This window comes from Lissotriton vulgaris, chromosome 8 (assembly GCF_964263255.1).
Source record: "Lissotriton vulgaris chromosome 8, aLisVul1.2, whole genome shotgun sequence".
NCBI lineage: Eukaryota > Metazoa > Chordata > Amphibia > Caudata > Salamandridae > Lissotriton > Lissotriton vulgaris.
This window is the reverse complement of record NC_141696.1, coordinates 1529225215-1529247648: the sequence shown is the minus strand read 5'-3', so window position 1 is coordinate 1529247648 and position 22434 is coordinate 1529225215. Positions and strand designations below refer to the sequence as shown.

Here is a 22434-nt window from a genome sequence, read left to right as displayed (position 1 = left end):
TCCACTTCCCCTTGAACACAGATGTCAGTAGTCAGATGACATTGCTTACCTACTCATGTCAAATATATCTAGGTAATATAGTGCTAGTCCATTCAGAGTTAAAAAAACAACTACCTAACCTGGATCCCAAAAATGCTATTTGCCCATTGCACCAGTTCATTGCGGAATGATACAGGACTCCTTACAACATATCTCTACCATATGAGGTTAAAAATCCAGGTCCTGCATCTATTTTGTTAAATGGTTTAAATTAAAGTATGAAGACCATAGCTATAAGCAGGTTGCAATAGCTCAGTTGGGAGAGCGTTAGACTGAAGATCTAAAGGTCCCTGGTTCAATCCCGGGTTTCGGCACAGTCGAGAGGTTCCTTGCTTCTAACAAAATAGGTCTTGGGATCAGCTGTAGTACTTTTTCTCTATTCATCAAATTTTTTCCAACTGATCTACAACACAATCAATTTAACATAGACTTTGCTTTATGTCCTCCTTCTAAACTTGCTTCCACCTCTCTTACCTTCAGGTTTGACAATGAATATTTCCCATTTCATGCTTTTTTGTAAAGTAAACTCTTGTCTGCATTACCTTCCACTTCCCCTTGAACACAGATGTCAGTAGTCAGCTGACATTGCTTACCTACTCATGCCAAATATATCTGGGTAATATAGTGCTAGTCCATTCAGAGTTAAAAAAACAACTACCTAACCTGGATCCCAAAAATGCTATTTACCCATTGCACCAGTTAATTGCGGAATGATACAGGACTCCTTAAAACATATATCTACCATATAAGGTTAAAAATCCAGGTCCTGCATCTATTTTGTTAAATGGTTTAAATTAAAGTATGAAGACCACAGCTATAAGCAGGCCGAAATAGCTCAGTTGGGAGAGCGTTAGACTGAAGATCTAAAGGTCCCTGGTTCAATCCCGGGTTTCGGCACAGTTGAGAGGTTCCTTGCTTCTAACAAAATAGGTCTTGGAGTCAGCTGTAGTACTTTTTCTCTATTCATCAAATTTTTTCCAACTGATCTACAACACAATCAATTTAACATAGACTTTGCTTTATGTCCTCCTTTTAAACTTGCTTCCACCTCTCTTACCTTCAGGTTTGACAATGAATATTTCCCATTTCATGCTTTTTTGTAAAGTAAACTCTTGTCTGCATTACCTTCCACTTCCCCTTGAACACAGATGTCAGTAGTCAGATGACATTGCTTACCTACTCATGCCAAATATATCTGGGTAATATAGTGCTAGTCCATTCAGAGTTAAAAAAACAACTACCTAACCTGGATCCCAAAAATGCTATTTACCCATTGCACCAGTTAATTGCGGAATGATGCAGGACTCCTTAAAACATATCTCTACCATATGAGGTTAAAAATCCAGGTCCTGCATCTATTTTGTTAAATGGTTCAAATTAAAGTATGAAGACCACAGATATCAGCAGGCCGAAATAGCTCAGTTGGCAGAGTGTTAGACTGAAGATCTAAAGGTCCCTGGTTAAATCCCGGGTTTCGGCACAGTTGAGAGGTTCTTTGCTTCTAACAAAATAGGACTTGGAATCAGCTGGAGTCCTTTTTCTGTATTCATCCAATTTTTTTTAACTGATCTACAACACAATCAATTCAACATAGACTTTGCTTGCTGTCCTCCTTCTAGACTTGCTTCCACCTCTCTTACCTTCAGGTTTGACAATGAATATTTCCCATTTCATGCTTTTTTGTAAAGTAAACTCTTGTCTGCATTACCTTCCACTTCCCCTTGAACACAGATGTCAGTAGTCAGATGATATTGCTTACCTACTCATGCCAAATATATCTGGGTAATATAGTGCTAGTACATTCAGAGTTAAAAAAACAACTACCTAACCTGGATCCCAAAAATGCTATTTGCCCATTGCACCAGTTAATTGCGGAATGATACAGGACTCCTTAAAACATATCTCTACCATATGAGGTTAAAAATCCAGGTCCTGCATCTATTTTGTTAAATGGTTTAAATTAAAGTATGAAGACTACAGCTGTAAGCAGGCCGCAATATCTCAGTTGGGAGAGTGTTAGACTGAAGATCTAAAGGTCCCTGGTTCAATCCCGGGTTTTGGCACAGTTGAGAGGTTCCTTGCTTCTAACAAAATAGGTCTTGGATTCAGCTGTAGTACTTTTTTCTCTATTAACATTTTTATCAACTGATCTACAAAATGATCAATTCAACATAGACTTTGCTTTCTGTCCTCCTTTTAAACTTTTTTCCACCTATCTTGCCTTCAGGTTTGACTATGAATGTTTTCCATTTCGTCCTTTTTTGTAAAGTAAACTCTTGTCTGCATCACATTCCACTTCCCCTTGAACACAGATGTCAGTAGTCAGATGACATTGCTTACCTACTCATGCCAAATATATCTGGGTAATATAGTGCTAGTCCATTCAGAGTTAAAAAAAACAACTACCTAACCTGGATCCCAAAAATGCTATTTACCCATTGCACCAGTTAACTGGGGAATGATACAGGACTCCTTAAAACATATCTCTACCATATGAGGTTAAAAATCCAGGTCCTGCATCTATTTTGTTAAATGGTTCAAATTAAAGTATGAAGACCCCAGCTATCAGAAGGCCGAAATAGCTCAGTTGGGAGAGCGTTAGACTGAAGATCTAAAGGTCCCTGGTTCAATCCTGGGTTTCGGCACAGTTGAGAGGTTCCGTGCTTCTAACAAAATAGGTCTTGGAATCAGCTGTAGTTTTTTTTCTCTATTCATCAAATTTTTTCCAACTGATCTACAACACAATCAATTTAACATAGACTTTGCTTTATGTCCTCCTTCTAAACTTGCTTCCACCTCTCTTACCTTCAGGTTTGACAATGAATATTTCCCATTTCATGCTTTTTAGTAAAGTAAACTCTTGTCAGCATTACCTTCCACTTCCCCTTGAACACAGATGTCAGTAGTCAGATGACATTGCTTACCTACTCATGCCAAATATATCTGGGTAATATAGTGCTAGTCCATTCAGAGTTAAAAAAACAACTACCTAACCTGGATCCCAAAAATGCTATTTACCCATTGCACCAGTTAATTGCGGAATGATACAGGACTCCTTAAAACATATCTCTACCATATGAGGTTAAAAATCCAGGTCCTGCATCTATTTTGTTAAATGGTTTAAATTAAAGTATGAAGACCACAGCTGTACGCAGGCCGCAATAACTCAGTTGGGAGAGTGTTAGACTGAAGATCTAAAGGTCCCTGGTTCAATCCCGGGTTTTGGCACAGTTGAGAGGTTCCTTGCTTCTAACAAAATAGGTCTTGGAATCAGCTGTAGTACTTTTTTCTCTATTAACATTTTTATCAACTGATCTACAAAATGATCAATTCAACATAGACTTTGCTTTCTGTCCTCCTTTTAAACTTTCTTCCACCTATCTTGCCTTCAGGTTTGACTATGAATGTTTTCCATTTCGTCCTTTTTTGTAAAGTAAACTCTTGTCTGCATCACATTCCACTTCCCCTTGAACACAGATGTCAGTAGTCAGATGACATTGCTTACCTACTCATGCCAAATATATCTGGGTAATATAGTGCTAGTCCATTCAGAGTTAAAAAAAACAACTACCTAACCTGGATCCCAAAAATGCTATTTACCCATTGCACCAGTTAACTGGGGAATGATACAGGACTCCTTAAAACATATCTCTACCATATGAGGTTAAAAATCCAGGTCCTGCATCTATTTTGTTAAATGGTTCAAATTAAAGTATGAAGACCCCAGCTATCAGAAGGCCGAAATAGCTCAGTTGGGAGAGCGTTAGACTGAAGATCTAAAGGTCCCTGGTTCAATCCTGGGTTTCGGCACAGTTGAGAGGTTCCGTGCTTCTAACAAAATAGGTCTTGGAATCAGCTGTAGTTTTTTTTCTCTATTCATCAAATTTTTTCCAACTGATCTACAACACAATCAATTTAACATAGACTTTGCTTTATGTCCTCCTTCTAAACTTGCTTCCACCTCTCTTACCTTCAGGTTTGACAATGAATATTTCCCATTTCATGCTTTTTTGTAAAGTAAACTCTTGTCTGCATTACCTTCCACTTCCCCTTGAACACAGATGTCAGTAGTCAGATGACATTGCTTACCTACTCATGCCAAATATATCTGGGTAATATAGTGCTAGTCCATTCAGAGTTAAAAAAACAACTACCTAACCTGGATCCCAAAAATGCTATTTACCCATTGCACCAGTTAATTGCGGAATGATACAGGACTCCTTAAAACATATCTCTACCATATGAGGTTAAAAATCCAGGTCCTGCATCTATTTTGTTAAATGGTTTAAATTAAAGTATGAAGACCACAGCTATAAGCAGGCCGAAATAGCTCAGTTGGGAGAGCGTTAGACTGAAGATCTAAAGGTCCCTGGTTCAATCCCGGGTTTCGGCACAGTTGAGAGGTTCCTTGCTTCTAACAAAATAGGTCTTGGAATCAGCTGTAGTACTTTTTCTCTATTCATCAAATTTTTTCCAACTGATCTACAACACAATCAATTTAACATAGACTTTGCTTTATGTCCTCCTTCTAAACTTGCTTCCACCTCTCTTACCTTCAGGTTTGACAATGAATATTTCCCATTTCATGCTTTTTTGTAAAGTAAACTCTTGTCTGCATTACCTTCCACTTCCCCTTGAACACAGATGTCAGTAGTCAGATGACATTGCTTACCTACTCATGCCAAATATATCTGGGTAATATAGTGCTAGTCCATTCAGAGTTAAAAAAACAACTACCTAACCTGGATCCCAAAAATGCTATTTGCCCATTGCACCAGTTAATTGCGGAATGATACAGGACTCCTTAAAACATATCTCTACCATATGAGGTTAAAAATCCAGGTCCTGCATCTATTTTGATAAATGGTTTAAATTAAAGTATGAAGACCACAGCTGTAAGCAGGCTGCAATATCTCAGTTGGGAGAGTGTTAGACTGAAGATCTAAAGGTTCCTGGGTTTCGGCACAGTTGAGAGGTTCCTTGCTTCTAACAAAATAGGTCTTGGAATCAGCTGTAGTACTTTTTTCTCTATCAACATTTTTATCAACTGATCTACAAAATGATCAATTCATCATAGACTTTGCTTTCTGTCCTCCTTTTAAACTTTCTTCCACCTATCTTGCCTTCAGGTTTGACAATGAATGTTTCCCATTTCGTCCTTTTTTGTAAAGTAAACTCTTGTCTGCATCACATTCCACTTCCCCTTGAACACAGATGTCAGTAGTCAGATGACATTGCTTACCTACTCATGCCAAATATATCTAGGTAATATAGTGCTAGTCCATTCAGAGTTAAAAAAACAACTACCTAACCTGGATCCCAAAAATGCTATTTACCCATTGCACCAGTTAACTGGGGAATGATACAGGACTCCTTAAAACATATCTCTACCATATGAGGTTAAAAATCCAGGTCCTGCAACTATTTTGTTAAATGGTTCAAATTAAAGTATGAAGACCCCAGCTATCAGAAGGACGAAATAGCTCAGTTGGGAGAGCGTTAGACTGAAGATCTAAAGGTCCCTGGTTCAATCCCGGGTTTCGGCACAGTTGAGAGGTTCCTTGCTTCTAACAAAATAGGTCTTGGAATCAGCTGTAGTACTTTTTCTCTATTCATCAAATTTTTTCCAACTGATCTACAACACAATCAATTTAACATAGACTTTGCTTTATGTCCTCCTTCTAAACTTGCTTCCACCTCTCTTACCTTCAGGTTTGACAATGAATATTTCCTGTTTCATGCTTTTTTGTAAAGTAAACTCTTGTCTGCATTACCTTCCACTTCCCCTTGAACACAGATGTCAGTAGTCAGATGAAATTGCTTACCTACTCATGCCAAATATATCTGGGTAATATAGTGCTAGTCCATTCAGAGTTAAAAAAACAACTACCTAACCTGGATCCCAAAAATGCAATTTGCCCATTGCACCAGTTAATTGCGGAATGATACAGGACTCCTTAAAACATATCTCTACCATATGAGGTTAAAAATCCAGGTCCTGCATCTATTTTGTTAAATGGTTTAAATTAAAGTATGAAGACCACAGCTATAAGCAGGCCGCAATAGCTCAGTTGGGAGAGCGTTAGACTGAAGATCTAAGGGTCCCTGGTTCAATCCCGGGTTTCGGCACAGTTGAGATGTTCCTTGCTTCTAACAAAATAGGTCTTGGAATCAGCTGTAGTACTTTTTTCTCTATCAACATTTTTATCAACTGATCTACAAAATGATCAATTCAACATAGACTTTGCTTTCTGTCCTCCTTTTAAACTTTCTTCCACCTATCTTGCCTTCAGGTTTGACTATGAATGTTTTCCATTTCGTCCTTTTTTGTAAAGTAAACTCTTGTCTGCATCACATTCCACTTCCCCTTGAACACAGATGTCAGTAGTCAGATGACATTGCTTACCTACTCATGCCAAATATATCTGGGTAATATAGTGCTAGTCCATTTAAAGTTAAAAAAACAACTACCTAACCTGGATCCCAAAAATGCTATTTACCCATTGCACCAGTTAACTGGGGAATGATACAGGACTCCTTAAAACATATCTCTACCATATGAGGTTAAAAATCCAGGTCCTGCATCTATTTTGTTAAATGGTTTAAATTAAAGTATGAAGACCACAGCTATAAGCAGGCCTAAGTAGCTAAGTTGGGAGAGCGTTAGATTGAAGGTCTAAAGGTCCCTGGTTCAATCCCCGTTGTCGGCACAGTTGAGAGGTTCCTTGCTTCTAACAAAATAGGTCTTGGAATCAGCTGTAGTACTTTTTTCTCTATCAACATTTTTATCAACTGATCTACAAAATGATCAATTCAACATAGACTTTGCTTTCTGTCCTCCTTTTAAACTTTCTTCCACCTATCTTGCCTTCAGGTTTGACTATGAATGTTTTCCATTTCGTCCTTTTTTGTAAAGTAAACTCTTGTCTGCATCACATTCCACTTCCCCTTGAACACAGATGTCAGTAGTCAGATGACATTGCTTACCTACTCATGCCAAATATATCTGGGTAATATAGTGCTAGTCCATTTAGATTTAAAAAAACTACTACCTAACCTGGATCCCAAAAATGCTATTTACCCATTGCACCAGTTAACTGGGGAATGATACAGGACTCCTTAAAACATATCTCTACCATATGAGGTTAAAAATCCAGGTCCTGCATCTATTTTGTTAAATGGTTCAAATTAAAGTATGAAGACCCCAGCTATCAGAAGGCCGAAATAGCTCAGTTGGGAGAGCGTTAGACTGAAGATCTAAAGGTCCCTGGTTCAATCCTGGGTTTCGGCACAGTTGAGAGGTTCCTTGCTTCTAACAAAATAGGTCTTGGAATCAGCTGTAGTTCTTTTTCTCTATTCATCAAATTTTTTCCAACTGATCTACAACACAATCAATTTAACATAGACTTTGCTTTATGTCCTCCTTCTAAACTTGCTTCCACCTCTCTTACCTTCAGGTTTGACAATGAATATTTCCCATTTCATGCTTTTTTGTAAAGTAAACTCTTATCTGCATTACCTTCCACTTCCCCTTGAACACAGATGTCAGTAGTCAGATGACATTGCTTACCTACTCATGCCAAATATATCTGGGTAATATAGTGCTAGTCCATTCAGAGTTAAAAAAACAACTACCTAACCTGGATCCCAAAAATGCTATTTACCCATTGCACCAGTTAATTGCGGAATGATGCAGGACTCCTTAAAACATATCTCTACCATATGAGGTTAAAAATCCAGGTCCTGCATCTATTTTGTTAAATGGTTCAAATTAAAGTATGAAGACCACAGATATCAGCAGGCCGAAATAGCTCAGTTGGCAGAGTGTTAGACTGAAGATCTAAAGGTCCCTGGTTCAATCCCGGGTTTCGGCACAGTTGAGAGGTTCTTTGCTTCTAACAAAATAGGACTTGGAATCAGCTGTAGTCCTTTTTCTGTATTCATCCAATTTTTTTTAACTGATCTACAACTCAATCAATTCAACATAGACTTTGCTTGCTGTCCTCCTTCTAGACTTGCTTCCACCTCTCTTACCTTCAGGTTTGACAATGAATATTTCCCATTTCATGCTTTTTTGTAAAGTAAACTCTTGTCTGCATTACCTTCCACTTCCCCTTGAACACAGATGTCAGTAGTCAGATGACATTGCTTACCTACTCATGCCAAATATATCTGGGTAATATAGTGCTAGTACATTCAGAGTTAAAAAAACAACTACCTAACCTGGATCCCAAAAATGCTATTTGCCCATTGCACCAGTTAATTGCGGAATGATACAGGACTCCTTAAAACATATCTCTACCATATGAGGTTAAAAATCCAGGTCCTGCATCTATTTTGTTAAATGGTTTAAATTAAAGTATGAAGACCACAGCTGTAAGCAGGCCGCAATATCTCAGTTGGGAGAGTGTTAGACTGAAGATCTAAAGGTCCCTGGTTCAATCCCGGGTTTTGGCACAGTTGAGAGGTTCCTTGCTTCGAACAAAATAGGTCTTGGAATCAGCTGTAGTACTTTTTTCTCTATTAACATTTTTATCAACTAATCTACAAAATGATCAATTCAACATAGACGTTGCTTTCTGTCCTCCTTTTAAACTTTCTTCCACCTATCTTGCCTTCAGGTTTGACTATGAATGTTTTCCATTTCGTTCTTTTTTGTAAAGTAAACTCTTGTCTGCATCACATTCCACTTCCCCTTGAACACAGATGTCAGTAGTCAGATGACATTGCTTACCTACTCATGCCAAATATATCTGGGTAATATAGTGCTAGTCCATTCAGAGTTAAAAAAAACAACTACCTAACCTGGATCCCAAAAATGCTATTTACCCATTGCACCAGTTAACTGGGGAATGATACAGGACTCCTTAAAACATATCTCTACCATATGAGGTTAAAAATCCAGGTCCTGCATCTATTTTGTTAAATGGTTCAAATTAAAGTATGAAGACCCCAGCTATCAGAAGGCCGAAATAGCTCAGTTGGGAGAGCGTTAGACTGAAGATCTAAAGGTCCCTGGTTCAATCCTGGGTTTCGGCACAGTTGAGAGGTTCCGTGCTTCTAACAAAATAGGTCTTGGAATCAGCTGTAGTTTTTTTTCTCTATTCATCAAATTTTTTCCAACTGATCTACAACACAATCAATTTAACATAGACTTTGCTTTATGTCCTCCTTCTAAACTTGCTTCCACCTCTCTTACCTTCAGGTTTGACAATGAATATTTCCCATTTCATGCTTTTTTGTAAAGTAAACTCTTGTCTGCATTACCTTCCACTTCCCCTTGAACACAGATGTCAGTAGTCAGATGACATTGCTTACCTACTCATGCCAAATATATCTGGGTAATATAGTGCTAGTCCATTCAGAGTTAAAAAAACAACTACCTAACCTGGATCCCAAAAATGCTATTTACCCATTGCACCAGTTAATTGCGGAATGATACAGGACTCCTTAAAACATATCTCTACCATATGAGGTTAAAAATCCAGGTCCTGCATCTATTTTGTTAAATGGTTTAAATTAAAGTATGAAGACCACAGCTATAAGCAGGCCGAAATAGCTCAGTTGGGAGAGCGTTAGACTGAAGATCTAAAGGTCCCTGGTTCAATCCCGGGTTTCGGCACAGTTGAGAGGTTCCTTGCTTCTAACAAAATAGGTCTTGGAATCAGCTGTAGTACTTTTTCTCTATTCATCAAATTTTTTCCAACTGATCTACAACACAATCAATTTAACATAGACTTTGCTTTATGTCCTCCTTCTAAACTTGCTTCCACCTCTCTTACCTTCAGGTTTGACAATGAATATTTCCCATTTCATGCTTTTTTGTAAAGTAAACTCTTGTCTGCATTACCTTCCACTTCCCCTTGAACACAGATGTCAGTAGTCAGATGACATTGCTTACCTACTCATGCCAAATATATCTGGGTAATATAGTGCTAGTCCATTCAGAGTTAAAAAAACAACTACCTAACCTGGATCCCAAAAATGCTATTTGCCCATTGCAACAGTTAATTGCGGAATGATACAGGACTCCTTAAAACATATCTCTACCATATGAGGTTAAAAATCCAGGTCCTGCATCTATTTTGTTAAATGGTTTAAATTAAAGTATGAAGACCACAGCTGTAAGCAGGCTGCAATATCTCAGTTGGGAGAGTGTTAGACTGAAGATCTAAAGGTCCCTGGTTCAATCCTGGGTTTCGGCACAGTTGAGAGGTTCCTTGCTTGTAACAAAATAGGTCTTGGAATCAGCTGTAGTACTTTTTTCTCTATCAACATTTTTATCAACTGATCTACAAAATGATCAATTCATCATAGACTTTGCTTTCTGTCCTCCTTTTAAACTTTCTTCCACCTATCTTGCCTTCAGGTTTGACAATGAATGTTTCCCATTTCGTCCTTTTTTGTAAAGTAAACTCTTGTCTGCATCACATTCCACTTCCCCTTGAACACAGATGTCAGTAGTCAGATGACATTGCTTACCTACTCATGCCAAATATATCTAGGTAATATAGTGCTAGTCCATTCAGAGTTAAAAAAACAACTACCTAACCTGGATCCCAAAAATGCTATTTACCCATTGCACCAGTTAACTGGGGAATGATACAGGACTCCTTAAAACATATCTCTACCATATGAGGTTAAAAATCCAGGTCCTGCATCTATTTTGTTAAATGGTTCAAATTAAAGTATGAAGAAGCCCAGCTATAAGAAGGACGAAATAGCTCATTTGGGAGAGCGTTAGACTGAAGATCTAAAGGTCCCTGGTTCAATCCCGGGTTTCGGCACAGTTGAGAGGTTCCTTGCTTCTAACAAAATAGGTCTTGGAATCAGCTGTAGTACTTTTTCTCTATTCATCAAATTTTTTCCAACTGATCTACAACACAATCAATTTAACAAAGACTTTGCTTTATGTCCTCCTTCTAAACTTGCTTCCACCTCTCTTACCTTCAGGTTTGACAATGAATATTTCCCGTTTCATGCTTTTTTGTAAAGTAAACTCTTGTCTGCATTACCTTCCACTTCCCCTTGAACACAGATGTCAGTAGTCAGATGACATTGCTTACCTACTCATGCCAAATATATCTGGGTAATATAGTGCTAGTCCATTCAGAGTTAAAAAAACAACTACCTAACCTGGATCCCAAAAATGCTATTTGCCCATTGCACCAGTTAATTGCGGAATGATACAGGACTCCTTAAAACATATCTCTACCATATGAGGTTAAAAATCCAGGTCCTGCATCTATTTTGTTAAATGGTTTAAATTAAAGTATGAAGACCACAGCTATAAGCAGGCTGCAATAGCTCAGTTGGGAGAGTGTTAGACTGAAGATCTAAGGGTCCCTGGTTCAATCCCGGGTTTCGGCACAGTTGAGATGTTCCTTGCTTCTAACAAAATAGGTCTTGGAATTAGCTGTAGTACTTTTTTCTCTATCAACATTTTTATCAACTGATCTACAAAATGATCAATTCAACATAGACTTTGCTTTCTGTCCTCCTTTTAAACTTTCTTCCACCTATCTTGCCTTCAGGTTTGACAATGAATGTTTCCCATTTCGTCCTTTTTTGTAAAGTAAACTCTTGTCTACATCACATTCCACTTCCCCTTGAACACAGATGTCAGTAGTCAGATGACATTGCTTACCTACTCATGCCAAATATATCTAGGTAATATAGTGCTAGTCCATTCAGAGTTAAAACAACAACTACCTAACCTGGATCCCAAAAATGCTATTTACCCATTGCACCAGTTAACTGGGGAATGATACAGGACTCCTTAAAACATATCTCTACCATATGAGGTTAAAAATCCAGGTCCTGCATCTATTTTGTTAAATGGTTCAAATTAAAGTATGAAGACACCAGCTATCAGAAGGCTGAAATAGCTCAGTTGGGAGAGCGTTAGACTGAAGATCTAAAGGTCCCTGGTTCAATCCCGGGTTTTGGCACAGTTGAGAGGTTCCTTGCTTCTAACAAAATAGGTCTTGGAATCAGCTGTAGTACTTTTTCTCTATTCATCAAATTTTTTCCAACTGATCTACAACACAATCAATTTAACATAGACTTTGCTTTATGTCCTCCTTCTAAACTTGCTTCCACCTCTCTTACCTTCAGGTTTGACAATGAATATTTCCCATTTCATGCTTTTTTGTAAAGTAAACTCTTGTCTGCATTACCTTCCACTTCCCCTTGAACACAGATGTCAGTAGTCAGATGACATTGCTTACCTACTCATGCCAAATATATCTGGGTAATATAGTGCTAGTCCATTCAGAGTTAAAAAAACAACTACCTAACCTGGATCCCAAAAATGCTATTTACCCATTGCACCAGTTAATTGCGGAAAGATACAGGACTCCTTAAAACATATCTCTACCATATGAGGTTAAAAATCCAGGTCCTGCATCTATTTTGTTAAATGGTTTAAATTAAAGTATGAAGACCACAGCTATAAGGGGCCGCAATAGCTCAGTTGGGAGAGCGTTAGACTGAAGATCTAAAGGTCCCTGGTTCAATCCCGGGTTTCGGCACAGTTGAGAGGTTCCTTGCTTCTAACAAAATAGGTCTTGGAATCAGCTGTAGTACTTTTTTCTCTATAAACATTTTTATCAACTGATCTGCAAAATGATCAATTCAACATAGACTTTGCTTTCTGTCCTCCTTTTAAACTTTCTTCCACCTATCTTGCCTTCAGGTTTGACGATGAATGTTTCCCATTTCGTCCTTTTTTGTAAAGTAAACTCTTGTCTGCATCACATTCCACTTCCCCTTGAACACAGATGTCAGTAGTCAGATGACATTGCTTACCTACTCATGCCAAATATATCTAGGTAATATAGTGCTAGTCCATTCAGAGTTAAAAAAACAACTACCTAACCTGGATCCCAAAAAGGCTATTTACCCATTGCACCAGTTAACTGGGGAATGATACAGGACTCCTTAAAACATATCTCTACCATATGAGGTTAAAAATCCAGGTCCTGCATCTATTTTGTTAAATGGTTCAAATTAAAGTATGAAGACCCCAGCTATCAGAAGGCTGAAATAGCTCAGTTGGGAGAGCGTTAGACTGAAGATCTAAAGGTCCCTGGTTCAATCCTGGGTTTCGGCACAGTTGCGAGGTTCCTTGCTTCTAACAAAATAGGTCTTGGAATCAGCTGTAGTACTTTTTCTCTATTCATCAAATTTTTTCCAACTGATCTACAACACAATCAATTTAACATAGACTTTGCTTTATGTCCTCCTTCTAAACTTGTTTCCACCTCTCTTACCTTCAGGTTTGACAATGAATATTTCCCATTTCATGCTTTTTTGTAAAGTAAACTCTTGTCTGCATTACCTTCCACTTCCCCTTGAACACAGATGTCAGTAGTCAGATGACATTGCTTACCTACTCATGCCAAATATATCTGGGTAATATAGTGCTAGTCCATTCAGAGTTAAAAAAACAACTACCTAACCTGGATCCAAAAAATGCTATTTACCCATTGTACCATTAATTGCGGAATGATACAGGACTCCTTAAAACATATCTCTACCATATGAGGTTAAAAATCCAGGTCCTGCATCTATTTTGTTAAATGGTTTAAATTAAAGTATGAAGACCACAGCTATAAGCAGGCCGAAATAGCTCAGTTGGGAGAGCGTTAGACTGAAGATCTAAAGGTCCCTGGTTCAATCCCGGGTTTCGGCACAGTTGAGAGGTTCCTTGCTTCTAACAAAATAGGTCTTGGAATCAGCTGTAGTACTTTTTCTCTATTCATCAAATTTTTTCCAACTGATCTACAACACAATCAATTTAACATAGACTTTGCTTTATGTCCTCCTTCTAAACTTGCTTCCACCTCTCTTACCTTCAGGTTTGACAATTAATATTTCCCATTTCATGCTTTTTTGTAAAGTAAACTCTTGTCTGCATTACCTTCCACTTCCCCTTGAACACAGATGTCAGTAGTCAGATGACATTGCTTACCTACTCATGCCAAATATATCTGGGTAATATAGTGCTAGTCCATTCAGAGTTAAAAAAACAACTACCTAACCTGGATCCCAAGAATGCTATTTGCCCATTGCACCAGTTAATTCCGGAATGATACAGGACTCCTTAAAACATATCTCTACCATATGAGGTTAAAAATCCAGGTCCTGCATCTATTTTGTTAAATGGTTTAAATTAAAGTATGAAGACCACAGCTATAAGCAGGCTGCAATAGCTCAGTTGGGAGAGCGTTAGACTGAAGATCTAAAGGTCCCTGGTTCAATCCCGGGTTCCGGCACAGTTGAGAGGTTCCTTGCTTCTAACAAAATAGGTCTTGGAATCAGCTGTAGTACTTTTTTCTCTATCAACATTTTTATCAACTGATCTACAAAATGATCAATTCAACATAGACTTTGCTTTCTGTCCTCCTTTTAAACTTTCTTCCACCTATCTTGCCTTCAGGTTTGACAATGAATGTTTCCCATTTCGTCCTTTTTTGTAAAGTAAACTCTTGTCTGCATCACATTCCACTTCCCCTTGAACACAGATGTCAGTAGTCAGATGACATTGCTTACCTACTCATGCCAAATATATCTAGGTAATATAGTGCTAGGCCATTCAGAGTTAAAAAAACAACTACCTAACCTGGATCCCAAAAATGCTATTTGCCCATTGCACCAGTTAATTGCGGAATGATACAGGACTCCTTAAAACATATCTCTACCATATGAGGTTAAAAATCCAGGTCCTGTGTCTATTTTGTTAAATGGTTTAAATTAAAGTATGAAGACCACAGCTATAAGAAGGCTGCAATAGCTCAGTTGGGAGAGCGTTAGACTGAAGATCTAAAGGTCCCTGGTTCAATCCCGGGTTTCGGCACAGTCGAGAGGTTCCTTGCTTCTAACAAAATAGGTCTTGGAATCAGCTGTAGTACTTTTTCTCTATTCATCAAATTTTTTCCAACTGATCTACAACACAATCAATTTAACATAGACTTTGCTTTATGTCCTCCTTCTAAACTTGCTTCCACCTCTCTTACCTTCAGGTTTGACAATGAATATTTCCCATTTCATGCTTTTTTGTAAAGTAAACTCTTGTCTGCATTACCTTCCACTTCCCCTTGAACACAGATGTCAGTAGTCAGCTGACATTGCTTACCTACTCATGCCAAATATATCTGGGTAATATAGTGCTAGTCCATTCAGAGTTAAAAAAACAACTACCTAACCTGGATCCCAAAAATGCTATTTACCCATTGCACCAGTTAATTGCGGAATGATACAGGACTCCTTAAAACATATATCTACCATATGAGGTTAAAAATCCAGGTCCTGCATCTATTTTGTTAAATGGTTTAAATTAAAGTATGAAGACCTCAGCTATAAGCAGGCCGAAAAAGCTCAGTTGGGAGAGCGTTAGACTGAAGATCTAAAGGTCCCTGGTTCAATCCCGGGTTTCGGCACAGTTGAGAGGTTCCTTGCTTCTAACAAAATAGGTCTTGGAATCAGCTGTAGTACTTTTTCTCTATTCATCACATTTTTTCCAACTGATCTACAACACAATCAATTTAACATAGACTTTGCTTTATGTCCTCCTTCTAAACTTGCTTCCACCTCTCTTACCTTCAGGTTTGACAATGAATATTTCCCATTTCATGCTTTTTTGTAAAGTAAACTCTTGTCTGCATTACCTTCCACTTCCCCTTGAACACAGATGTCAGTAGTCAGATGACATTGCTTACCTACTCATGCCAAATATATCTGGGTAATATAGTGCTAGTCCATTCAGAGTTTAAAAAACAACTACCTAACCTGGATCCCAAAAATGCTATTTGCCCATTGCACCAGTTAATTGCGGAATGATACAGGACTCCTTAAAACATATCTCTACCATATGAGGTTAAAAATCCAGGTCCTGCATCTATTTTGTTAAATGGTTTAAATTAAAGTATGAAGACCACAGCTGTAAGCAGGCTGCAATATCTCAGTTGGGAGAGTGTTAGACTGAAAATCTAAAGGTCCCTGGTTCAATCCTGGGTTTCGGCACAGTTGAGAGGTTCCTTGCTTCTAAAAAAATAGGTCTTGGAATCAGCTGTAGTACTTTTTTCTCTATTAACATTTTTATCAACTGATCTACAAAATGATCAATTCAACATAGACTTTGCTTTCTGTCCTCCTTTTAAACTTTCTTCCACCTATCTTGCCTTCAGGTTTGACAATGAATGTTTCCCATTTCGTCCTTTTTTGTAAAGTAAACTCTTGTCTGCATCACATTCCACTTCCCCTTGAACACAGATGTCAGTAGTCAGATGACATTGCTTACCTACTCATGCCAAATATATCTAGGTAATATAGTGCTAGTCCATTCAGAGTTAAAAAAACAACTACCTAACCTGGATCCCAAAAATGCTATTTACCCATTGCACCAGTTAACTGGGGAATGATACAGGACTCCTCCAAACATATCTCTACCATATGAGGTTAAAAATCCAGGTCCTGCATCTATTTTGTTAAATGGTTCAAATTAAAGTATGAAGACCCCAGCTATCAGAAGGCCGAAATAGCTCAGTTGGGAGAGCGTTAGACTGAAGATCTAAAGGTCCCTGGTTCAATCCCGGGTTTCGGCACAGTTGAGAGGTTCCTTGCTTCTAACAAAATAGGTTTTGGAATCAGCTGTAGTACTTTTTCTCTATTCATCAATTTTTTTCCAACTGATCTACAACACAATCAATTTAACATAGACTTTGCTTTATATCCTCCTTCTAAACTTGCTTCCACCTCTCTTACCTTCAGGTTTGACAATGAATATTTCCCATTTCATGCTTTTTTGTAAAGTAAACTCTTGTCTGCATTACCTTCCACCTCCCCTTGAATACAGATGTCAGTAGTCAGATGACATTGCTTACCTACTCATGCCAAATATATCTGGGTAATATAGTGCTAGTCCATTCAGAGTTAAAAAAACAACTACCTAACCTGGATCCCAAGAATGCTATTTGCCCATTGCACCAGTTAATTCCGGAATGATACAGGACTCCTTAAAACATATCTCTACCATATGAGGTTAAAAATCCAGGTCCTGCATCTATTTTGTTAAATGGTTTAAATTAAAGTATGAAGACCACAGCTATAAGCAGGCTGCAATAGCTCAGTTGGGAGAGCGTTAGACTGAAGATCTAAAGGTCCCTGGTTCAATCCCGGGTTCCGGCACAGTTGAGAGGTTCCTTGCTTCTAACAAAATAGGTCTTGGAATCAGCTGTAGTACTTTTTTCTCTATCAACATTTTTATCAACTGATCTACAAAATGATCAATTCAACATAGACTTTGCTTTCTGTCCTCCTTTTAAACTTTCTTCCACCTATCTTGCCTTCAGGTTTGACAATGAATGTTTCCCATTTCGTCCTTTTTTGTAAAGTAAACTCTTGTCTGCATCACATTCCACTTCCCCTTGAACACAGATGTCAGTAGTCAGATGACATTGCTTACCTACTCATGCCAAATATATCTAGGTAATATAGTGCTAGGCCATTCAGAGTTAAAAAAACAACTACCTAACCTGGATCCCAAAAATGCTATTTGCCCATTGCACCAGTTAATTGCGGAATGATACAGGACTCCTTAAAACATATCTCTACCATATGAGGTTAAAAATCCAGGTCCTGCATCTATTTTGTTAAATGGTTTAAATTAAAGTATGAAGACCACAGCTATAAGCAGGCCGAAATAGCTCAGTTGGGAGAGCGTTAGACTGAAGATCTAAAGGTACCTGGTTCAATCCCGGGTTTCGGCACAGTTGAGAGGTTCCTTGCTACTAACAAAATAGGTCTTGGAATCAGCTGTAGTACTTTTTCTCTATTCATCAAATTTTTTCCAACTGATCTACAACACAATCAATTTAACATAGACTTTGCTTTATGTCCTCCTTCTAAACTTGCTTCCACCTCTCTTACCTTCAGGTTTGACAATTAATATTTCCCATTTCATGCTTTTTTGTAAAGTAAACTCTTGTCTGCATTACCTTCCACTTCCCCTTGAACACAGATGTCAGTAGTCAGATGACATTGCTTACCTACTCATGCCAAATATATCTGGGTAATATAGTGCTAGTCCATTCAGAGTTAAAAAAACAACTACCTAACCTGGATCCCAAAAATACTATTTGCCCATTGCACCAGTTAATTGCGGAATGATACAGGACTCCTTAAAACATATCTCTACCATATGAGGTTAAAAATCCAGGTCCTACATCTATTTTGTTAAATGGTTTAAATTAAAGTATGAAGACCACAGCTTTAAGCAGGCTGCAATAGCTCAGTTGGGAGAGCGTTAGACTGAAGATCTAAAGGTCCCTGGTTCAATCCCGGGTTTCGGCACAGTTGAGAGGTTCCTTGCTTCTAACAAAATAGGTCTTGGAATCAGCTGTAGTACTTTTTTCTCTATAAACATTTTTATCAACTGATCTGCAAAATGATCAATTCAACATAGACTTTGCTTTCTGTCCTCCTTTTAAACTTTCTTCCACCTATCTTGCCTTCAGGTTTGACGATGAATGTTTCCCATTTCGTCCTTTTTTGTAAAGTAAACTCTTGTCTGCATCACATTCCACTTCCCCTTGAACACAGATGTCAGTAGTCAGATGACATTGCTTACCTACTCATGCCAAATATATCTAGGTAATATAGTGCTAGTCCATTCAGAGTTAAAAAAACAACTACCTAACCTGGATCCCAAAAAGGCTATTTACCCATTGCACCAGTTAACTGGGGAATGATACAGGACTCCTTAAAACATATCTCTACCATATGAGGTTAAAAATCCAGGTCCTGCATCTATTTTGTTAAATGGTTCAAATTAAAGTATGAAGACCCCAGCTATCAGAAGGCTGAAATAGCTCAGTTGGGAGAGCGTTAGACTGAAGATCTAAAGGTCCCTGGTTCAATCCTGGGTTTCGGCACAGTTGCGAGGTTCCTTGCTTCTAACAAAATAGGTCTTGGAATCAGCTGTAGTACTTTTTCTCTATTCATCAAATTTTTTCCAACTGATCTACAACACAATCAATTTAACATAGACTTTGCTTTATGTCCTCCTTCTAAACTTGTTTCCACCTCTCTTACCTTCAGGTTTGACAATGAATATTTCCCATTTCATGCTTTTTTGTAAAGTAAACTCTTGTCTGCATTACCTTCCACTTCCCCTTGAACACAGATGTCAGTAGTCAGATGACATTGCTTACCTACTCATGCCAAATATATCTGGGTAATATAGTGCTAGTCCATTCAGAGTTAAAAAAACAACTACCTAACCTGGATCCAAAAAATGCTATTTACCCATTGTACCATTAATTGCGGAATGATACAGGACTCCTTAAAACATATCTCTACCATATGAGGTTAAAAATCCAGGTCCTGCATCTATTTTGTTAAATGGTTTAAATTAAAGTATGAAGACCACAGCTATAAGCAGGCCGAAATAGCTCAGTTGGGAGAGCGTTAGACTGAAGATCTAAAGGTCCCTGGTTCAATCCCGGGTTTCGGCACAGTTGAGAGGTTCCTTGCTTCTAACAAAATAGGTCTTGGAATCAGCTGTAGTACTTTTTCTCTATTCATCAAATTTTTTCCAACTGATCTACAGCACAATCAATTTAACATAGACTTTGCTTTATGTCCTCCTTCTAAACTTGCTTCCACCTCTCTTACCTTCAGGTTTGACAATTAATATTTCCCATTTCATGCTTTTTTGTAAAGTAAACTCTTGTCTGCATTACCTTCCACTTCCCCTTGAACACAGATGTCAGTAGTCAGATGACATTGCTTACCTACTCATGCCAAATATATCTGGGTAATATAGTGCTAGTCCATTCAGAGTTAAAAAAACAACTACCTAACCTGGATCCCAAGAATGCTATTTGCCCATTGCACCAGTTAATTCCGGAATGATACAGGACTCCTTAAAACATATCTCTACCATATGAGGTTAAAAATCCAGGTCCTGCATCTATTTTGTTAAATGGTTTAAATTAAAGTATGAAGACCACAGCTATAAGCAGGCTGCAATAGCTCAGTTGGGAGAGCGTTAGACTGAAGATCTAAAGGTCCCTGGTTCAATCCCGGGTTCCGGCACAGTTGAGAGGTTCCTTGCTTCTAACAAAATAGGTCTTGGAATCAGCTGTAGTACTTTTTTCTCTATCAACATTTTTATCAACTGATCTACAAAATGATCAATTCAACATAGACTTTGCTTTCTGTCCTCCTTTTAAACTTTCTTCCACCTATCTTGCCTTCAGGTTTGACAATGAATGTTTCCCATTTCGTCCTTTTTTGTAAAGTAAACTCTTGTCTGCATCACATTCCACTTCCCCTTGAACACAGATGTCAGTAGTCAGATGACATTGCTTACCTACTCATGCCAAATATATCTAGGTAATATAGTGCTAGTCCATTCAGAGTTAAAAAAACAACTACCTAACCTGGATCCCAAAAATGCTATTTGCCCATTGCACCAGTTAATTGCGGAATGATACAGGACTCCTTAAAACATATCTCTACCATATGAGGTTAAAAATCCAGGTCCTGTGTCTATTTTGTTAAATGGTTTAAATTAAAGTATGAAGACCACAGCTATAAGCAGGCTGCAATAGCTCAGTTGGGAGAGCGTTAGACTGAAGATCTAAAGGTCCCTGGTTCAATCCCGGGTTTCGGCACAGTCGAGAGGTTCCTTGCTTCTAACAAAATAGGTCTTGGAATCAGCTGTAGTACTTTTTCTCTATTCATCAAAATTTTTCCAACTGATCTACAACACAATCAATTTAACATAGACTTTGCTTTATGTCCTCCTTCTAAACTTGCTTCCACCTCTCTTACCTTCAGGTTTGACAATGAATATTTCCCATTTCATGCTTTTTTGTAAAGTAAACTCTTGTCTGCATTACCTTCCACTTCCCCTTGAACACAGATGTCAGTAGTCAGCTGACATTGCTTACCTACTCATGCCAAATATATCTGGGTAATATAGTGCTAGTCCATTCAGAGTTAAAAAAACAACTACCTAACCTGGATCCCAAAAATGCTATTTACCCATTGCACCAGTTAACTGGGGAATGATACAGGACTCCTTAAAACATATCTCTACCATATGAGGTTAAAAATCCAGGTCCTGCATCTATTTTGTTAAATGGTTCAAATTAAAGTATGAAGACCCCAGCTATCAGAAAGCAGAAATAGCTCAGTTGGGAGAGCGTTAGACTGAAGATCTAAAGGTCCCTTGTTCAATCCCGGGTTTCGGCACAGTTGAGAGGTTCCTTGCTTCTAGCAAAATAGGTCTTGGAATCAGCTGTAGTACTTTTTCTCTATTCATCAAATTTTTTCCAAATGATCTACAACACAATCAATTTAACATAGACTTTGCTTTATATCCTCCTTCTAAACTTGCTTCCACCTCTCTTACCTTCAGGTTTGACAATGAATATTTCCCATTTCATGCTTTTTTGTAAAGTAAACTCTTGTCTGCATTACCTTCCACTTCCCCTTGAACACAGATGTCAGTAGTCAGATGACATTGCTTACCTACTCATGCCAAATATATCTGGGTAATATAGTGCTAGTCCATTCAGAGTTAAAAAAACAACTACCTAACCTGGATCCCAAAAATGCTATTTACCCATTGCACCAGTTAATTGCGGAATGATACAGGACTCCTTAAAACATATCTCACCATATGAGGTAAAAATCCAGGTCCTGCATCTATTTTGTTAAATGGTTTAAATTAAAGTATGAAGACCACAGCTATAAGCAGGCCGAAATAGCTAAGTTGGGAGAGCGTTAGACTAAAGATCTAAAGGTCCCTGGTTCAATCCCGGGTTTCGGCACAGTTGAGAGGTTCCTTGCTTCTAACAAAATAGGTCTTGGAGTCAGCTGTAGTACTTTTTTCTCTATCAACATTTTTATCAACTGATCCACAAAATGATCAATTCAACATAGACTTTGCTTTCTGTCCTCCTTTTAAACTTTCTTCCACCTATCTTGCCTTCAGGTTTGACAATGAATGTTTCCCATTTCGTCCTTTTTTGTAAAGTAAACTCTTGTCTGCATCACATTCCACTTCCCCTTGAACACAGATGTCAGTAGTCAGATGACATTGCTTACCTACTCATGCCAAATATATCTGGGTAATATAGTGCTAGTCCATTCAGAGTTAAAAAAACAACTACCTAACCTGGATCCCAAAAATGCTATTTACCCATTGCACCAGTTAACTGGGGAATGATACGGGACTCCTTAAAACATATCTCTACCATATGAGGTTAAAAATCCAGGTCCTGCATCTATTTTGTTAAATGGTTCAAATTAAAGTATGAAGACCCCAGCTATCAGAAGGCCGAAATAGCTCAGTTGGGAGAGCGTTAGACTGAAGATCTA

At 38.2% G+C, this 22434-nt stretch overlaps 7 non-coding genes across 7 annotated transcripts; all 7 read left to right on the top strand.

Annotated features, from left to right (window-relative positions):
* The first annotated feature begins 863 nt into the window (after positions 1-863).
* TRNAF-GAA (transfer RNA phenylalanine (anticodon GAA)) lies at positions 864-936 on the top strand. The gene has a single exon. It is a non-coding gene; the product is annotated as a tRNA-Phe (tRNA).
* A 3423-nt stretch (positions 937-4359) lies between these two features.
* On the top strand, positions 4360-4432 carry TRNAF-GAA (transfer RNA phenylalanine (anticodon GAA)). The gene has a single exon. It is a non-coding gene; the product is annotated as a tRNA-Phe (tRNA).
* A 5156-nt stretch (positions 4433-9588) lies between these two features.
* TRNAF-GAA (transfer RNA phenylalanine (anticodon GAA)) lies at positions 9589-9661 on the top strand. Its single transcript has one exon. It is a non-coding gene; the product is annotated as a tRNA-Phe (tRNA).
* A 4001-nt stretch (positions 9662-13662) lies between these two features.
* TRNAF-GAA (transfer RNA phenylalanine (anticodon GAA)) lies at positions 13663-13735 on the top strand. Its single transcript has one exon. It is a non-coding gene; the product is annotated as a tRNA-Phe (tRNA).
* Positions 13736-16573: 2838 nt separating this feature from the next.
* On the top strand, positions 16574-16646 carry TRNAF-GAA (transfer RNA phenylalanine (anticodon GAA)). Its single transcript has one exon. It is a non-coding gene; the product is annotated as a tRNA-Phe (tRNA).
* Positions 16647-19483: 2837 nt separating this feature from the next.
* Positions 19484-19556, top strand: TRNAF-GAA (transfer RNA phenylalanine (anticodon GAA)). The gene has a single exon. It is a non-coding gene; the product is annotated as a tRNA-Phe (tRNA).
* A 2255-nt stretch (positions 19557-21811) lies between these two features.
* On the top strand, positions 21812-21884 carry TRNAF-AAA (transfer RNA phenylalanine (anticodon AAA)). The gene has a single exon. It is a non-coding gene; the product is annotated as a tRNA-Phe (tRNA).
* The last annotated feature ends 550 nt before the right edge of the window (positions 21885-22434 follow it).